General features: G+C 57.5%; 1 protein-coding gene across 1 annotated transcript in view; it reads right to left on the reverse strand.

The window, feature by feature from the left end:
* The window catches only part of LOC113227497 (multiple C2 and transmembrane domain-containing protein), a 247,913-nt gene that overhangs the window by 143,656 nt on the left and 98,288 nt on the right, over positions 1-5,969 (reverse strand). The window lies entirely within an intron of this gene.

Below are 5,969 nucleotides of genomic sequence, written 5' to 3' on the forward strand. Positions count from 1 at the left end.
ATTTAGTACAGTGGTTGGCGAGTAGGCGGTCGGCGCGGAGTGCGGGGAGCGGCGACGCGGTCTCGTTTGGGGCGCGGGGCGCTGAGTATGTAGCTCGGTGTCCGTAACATCTCTCCCCCCGGCGCAGCTTTGCGTAGCCTCTTCTTCCTTTAGTAGGACGACGAGCTTCGATGTTGGTCTTTTGAAGACGCCGGTCTTCGTTTTGACATCGGCGACTCGTACGCTGCCGTCAGGCCCAGGGTACGTACGTTCTACCCTTCCCATTGGCCATACGTTCCTCGGTAGCGTGCTATCGACGACAACCACTATGTCGCCGACTTGTAGTTTTGACGTGTCGTCCTTTCTGGCTGGTTCTCCTCGCGGTACTAGGGTCGGCAAGTACTCCCGTACCCAGCGTCTCCAGAATTGGTCTGCGAGTGCTTGGCTAGCCCGCCAGGTTCGTCGGTCGGCTTCGTCACAGGGTCCTGTTCTCGGTAGACCCGTTGAAGATCCCAGCAAAAAATGGTTCGGCGTGAGGGCCTCGGGGTCGCGAGGGTCCACACTCACGTGCGTTAGGGGCCGAGCATTGATCGAATACTCGGCTTCGGTCAGGAGGGTTCTTAGCACTTCGTCTGATGGTGCCTTTTCTCGAAGCGTTGCTTGTAGCGCTGTCTTGACAGAGCGCACCATGCGTTCCCATGCGCCTCCTTGGTTTGGGGCACCAGGTGCTATGTAGCGCCATTCCATACGCCGGGTCAGTCCTTCGTCTCTTAGGGCGGGTGCCCATTCGGCGTATGCGGCTTTCAGTTCTTGATCGGCGCCGCGGAAGTTGGTTGCGTTGTCTGAGTACATCAGTCGCGGCCATCCGCGGCGTGCTGCCATTCGTCTCAACGCCATTAGTGCCGAATCCGTAGAGAGAGAAGCGACAAGCTCGAGGTGAACGGCTCGTGTGGTGAGGCAGGTAAATAGTGCGCCCCACCTTTTCTCTCGGCGGCGTCCCACTTTTACAGTAATGGGCCCGAAGTAGTCTACCCCGCAGTTCGTGAAGGGGCGGTGGAATGGATCGAGGCGGGCGCGTGGCAGGTCTCCTGTGGCTGGTGCTCTGGGCCTAGACCTTGTGACCCGGCAGAGGGCGCAGCTATACTCGACGGCGCGTACGGTGGGTCGTAGCCGTATGATCCAGTATCGCTGTCGTAGATCGTTCGTTACTCGCTCTCTGTTAGCGTGTCCTGCTGCGGCGTGTTCTCGCAGTACGATGAGTCGCGTGATGGGGTGACGACCGTCTAGGATGATAGGTCGTTTTGCGTCGGAGGGCGCACTTGAGGCTCCAATGCGTCCTCGTACTCGCAGGAGGCCGTCGTCGATTACGGGGTCCAGCTTGTACAGACGACTCGTTCTAGGGATTGGGCGAACTGCTTTGATCCTCTTCAGCTCGTCTCCAAAGTCGTCCTCCTGTGCTCGTTGCATGAGAGCTCGTTCGGCGCGTTCTATGTGCTGTAGCTCCATGCGGGTCGCTCGCTTCCGGCAGATGTCTGTGAAAGCCAGTATGTTCGCGGTTGCTCTTACTAGCGTCTCGAATCTCGAGAAGCGGGTCGGGTCAGGCATCCAGTCGAAGTGGCTCTCGTCCTGCTGGCTCAGGTGCAGGACTTCCTCTGCATCTTCATGAGGTTCCTGTTCTGTGGGCCACCGGTCCTCTGGTTCGTGTAGGAATCCGGGTCCTTGGAACCATCGGTCTTCCATGCGTACTGGAGTCTGGCTTTGTCTTGTGGCATCGTCGGCTGGGTTGTCAGCGGTCGGCAGCCAACGCCACTCGTCTTTGTGCGTGAGTTCGGCGATCTCCCCTAGCCGATGTGCAACGAATGGAGTGTATCGTCGCGCGTCGTTACGCACCCAGTGGACTACGGTTGATGAGTCCGTCCAATAGATGGTCTTCTTTATCTCGATGCGGTGTTCGCGCCTGATAGTGTCGGCGAGTCTTGCTCCGATGAGTGCAGCCTGTAGTTCAAGGCGCGGGATGCTTTGTGTACGCCGTGGTGCCACCTTAGCCTTTGCTCCAACTAGGGTCACTTTCGCGCTACCGTCTTGGTGTACAACCCTCCAGTAGGCCACAGCAGCGTACGCTTGTTCGCTCGCGTCGCAGAACACATGTAGTTCAGTGTGCTCATGGTTCTCCAGGGCGTAGTTCCGGTGCAGGTGCAGGCGTGCGATTTCGTTCAGTTGTCGCAGCCAGGATGCGAAGAGTTCGGCTTCTTCCGCAGGGATCGGCTCGTCCCATGGTATTTCTAGTCGCCATAGGTTTTGAAGCACGATCTTCGCTCTGATCGTGTAATGGCTTAGCAGCCCCAGCGGGTCATAGATCGACATGACCGCACTGAGTGTTTCTCTCTTGGTGGGTGCGCGGCTCTGGTTGCGCACCTCGGCTGGGACCCGGTTCATGGCTGTGTCGAAACCGAGTTCATCTGTTTGCGGGTTCCAGTAGAGTCCCAGGATCTTGTTTTCCATACTCTCGATCGTCCCGAGAGCGGTGGGCGTAGTTGCTCTGAGTTCTGTCGGGACGTCGCGCAGCACGTTCGGATGGCTTGAGCTCCAGCGCCTTAGCGTGAAACTGGCCGCTGCGTGTACTTCACGTAGTTCTTGTATGGTGGCGCGAGCTTCGTGTTCACTGTCGTAGCTGTCCACCAGGTCGTCCATGTAGTAGCTTTGAGTAATTGCCACTAGTGCTCGCGGATGGGTCTCTGCGTGCATGATCGCATTGTGGTTGCGGACTGTGTGAGCCATGAATGGAGAGCTGGCTGCGCCGAATATCATGCTCCTCATTTTGAAGCATCGTGGTGGGTCAGTTCTGTTCTTCCCTCTCCACAGGAACTGCTGTGCCGGTTGATCGTCCGGTCGGATCTTCACCTGCAGAAACATCTCTTGGATATCGGCGGTGACGGCGATCGGCTTCTCACGGAATCGGAAGAGGATGCCCTGCAGTGATAGCAGTAGGTCCGGGCCTTCCAGCAGCTGGTCGTTCAGGCTCACGCCTCGGTTCTTGTGCGCCACGTCGAACACAAGTCTCTTACCGGGCTTGTTCGGGTTCTGTACGGCAAAGTGTGGTAGATACCAACTAACAGCGCTGTTTTGTTCAGTGCCGTCGCATGGCACCGCGTAGCCTTTGTTGAATAGGTTCTCCACTTGGGCGGTGTACTGTTCGGCGAAGGCGGGATCGGCGTCCATTTTACGTTCTATGGCGCGTAGTCGTCGTAGCGCTGCCTCGTAGCTCGGAGGCATCGTAGTTCCGTCGGTTTTCCACGGTAAACCAACCTCGTAGCCGCCATCGACTTTCTTCATAGTTCTTCTCACCATTTCGATTGCTCGCTGGTCCGCAGCACTCACGCGCGGTCTGTGCGCGATGCCGAGAGCGTCGATGCGGAAGTGTGCCTCGATCAGTTCGTGTAGGCGGTCGTCGTGCTGCTGGTTCTCGTGTAGCGGATGATCAGGAGTCCACACGTGCAGCACATTGTTGCGTTGATGGACGGCGTTCCGTGGTACGGTTCCGTGTACCACCCAGCCCAACTGTGTTCGGGATGCAGCTGGTTGGTTGCGTCCACCAACTCGTAGTTCGCGACTCACTATCAGCTCCCAATTGTCGCTGCCGATCAGGAGGAGCGGGCGTGCCAGATCGTAGCACACGTCTTCCCGTATGTCCCGTAGATGCTTTGCCTCCAGCAGCGAGCTCGGTATGGACTGCTGGTGCAACTTCAGATCACGCACCGTGCGGGCTCGGATCTTCATCGGCTTGTCCTGCGTTGTTCCTTTCAGCTGTAAGCTGACGGTTCGGCTCTGATGTTCTTGTCGTGTCATATTCACTCCATGTAAGCGCAACGGTGTTGAGGGTCCTTCCGCTCCGATGCGCTGTGCCAGTTCTTCGTCGATGAGGGTTATTGTGGCGCCCTCGTCCATCAGTGCGTATGTCTCCACACTTCCCAGTGGTCCCGTTACAGTGACTGGAACCACTTTGAGCAGCACTTCCTTCTCTTTCGGTGGTAGCGTGCCCAGTGATAGCACGGTCTCGTGGTGCTTCGGCGCGTTCGGTGGGGTGAGTGCGGGCGGCGTTGTGTGCGGTGCTGCAGACTGCGCAATGGGCTGACTCGGTTCCTCGTGCAGAGTAGGGTGGTGCGGGCGGCGACATTGGTTCACGCCGCACAGCTTTGCCTTACAAAATTGGCGACGGTGTCGTTTTTCAACGCATCGGAAGCACACTCCTTTTTCTCGCACCATGTTCCAGCGCTGTTCAACACTGAGTGCTTTGTAGGACGGGCACCGGTGTAGCGCGTGGGGTTGGCCGCAGTTCGGGCAGCGGTCCGTTTGTTCGTTCTCCGTGGCAGTGTACACGGCGTTCACCTTCTTTTTCACTATCGCGGGTCTTACTTCCCTCCTCGTTGTTGCGGCAGTATTCGCGGCGGGCGAGTATATATAGCGCAGCGCTCTGTCGGCCTCGCGCATAAGGAAACGTGATAGCACGACGATCTCTGGGTCTGCTGTTCCTTCGTGGTCTGCGGCGTAGTCGCACCAGCGGGACTGGATGTGCGGGCTCAACTTGTCAAGCACTTCTCGAGCCAGCAGTGGGTTGTACAGAAATCCACGCTTGTCTATGGTTTTCAGCACGTAGACAACGTTCTGAAGCTTCACGGCGAACGTGTTCAGTTCTGTGGCTGACGCACCCGGTTTCTGCATTCTCCGTAGTTCATCGAGTGCCCGGTCGATGATCACCTCGGGCTTCCCGAAACACTGCTCCAGCGTCCTCATAATGATCGCCGGGTCCGTAGCCGCGTGTAGTAAAGCAGCCACAGCGTCGCGGGCCTCACCCTTCAGGCAGGCTCTCAGTCGTTGCAGGTTCTCCGCGGCCGACAATCCGTACAGTTCTGTTGAGTCTCGTACAGCGGCTTTAAATGGCAGCCACTCGCTCGGTGCACCGGAGAAGACAGGTAGCTCGCCTGCATGCCGGGGCCGCGGCCTTGCCATCTTCTTTATCGCTTCGGCCAGCTGTTCTATTCCTCTACGCGTACGGGTCGGTGTAGGCGATCTTGTTCGTTCTCTTCTTACGGGAGATGGTCTTCTCACAGGCGAAGAGCTTCTCACAGGCGAAGGTGAGCCGTGGAAACGAGTTCGTCTCGTCCGTTCGTTGGGCTCCGTGGTGGTAAGCGTTTCGCCGCGCTCCCCCCGTACGTGCGCCGGGTGGTTGCGGAACCAGTTGTCCACTCTTCGTTCAGCTGCGGCGAGCGGCTCGTCGCGTAAGCTCTCTGCCTCGTCTTGAATAGACGCCACTTGCACGGCTAACCTTTTCTTAATTAGTTCGGCTTCCAGGCGTAGCTCGGTCGAATTTCCGCTAGCCTCTCCTCCGCTTCAAGTTCTGCCAGTTGTAGTCGCGCCGCCACACTCGCTGTCGATCGATGCGAGTATGCGGGGGACCTCGGTCGTGATGACTGGGCTGCGGGGTTCATAGCAGTCGACGGTCCAGCGGTGGGTTCGTAGAGCTCCCTTGTCTGACGATCGCAGGCCTCCCCCCGTAGGGATGGGCCTCCACGTTCGGTTGGCGCCACGGTGGGCGACGCCGGCGGATCCAATGCCATTCTCCGCAAACGTTCGTGCTCCACTCGAATTTCTTCAGTGATCTTATCCTGGTCTGCAGCGTCACCCTGGCTCCTGGTGACTACCATTGTTCGGTTCAAATGGCAGTGGGCTGCGAGGATACGAAGTTCCGAGCGGTCTTCACTGTTCCGGGCTTGGTACTTGCTCGAATCCGGCTTCAAAGGATCAGAGATTGTTGGTGTTCTAGCTCTTGTTCGGTGGACTGTATTGTTCAGGTTCTTGATCTGGATCGCAAATGAAACTCTTGATTAAAGTGGATTCAATACGTGTTTATTACCAAAAATGTTCCTACTCATATACCAAGTTAAGTCTCTCATTTAGTACAGTGGTTGGCGAGTAGGCGGTCGGCGCGGAGT

The sequence above is a fragment of the Hyposmocoma kahamanoa genome, unplaced genomic scaffold (assembly GCF_003589595.1).
Source record: "Hyposmocoma kahamanoa isolate Upper Pololo Valley unplaced genomic scaffold, ASM358959v1 210, whole genome shotgun sequence".
In the NCBI taxonomy this organism is placed as follows: domain Eukaryota; kingdom Metazoa; phylum Arthropoda; class Insecta; order Lepidoptera; family Cosmopterigidae; genus Hyposmocoma; species Hyposmocoma kahamanoa.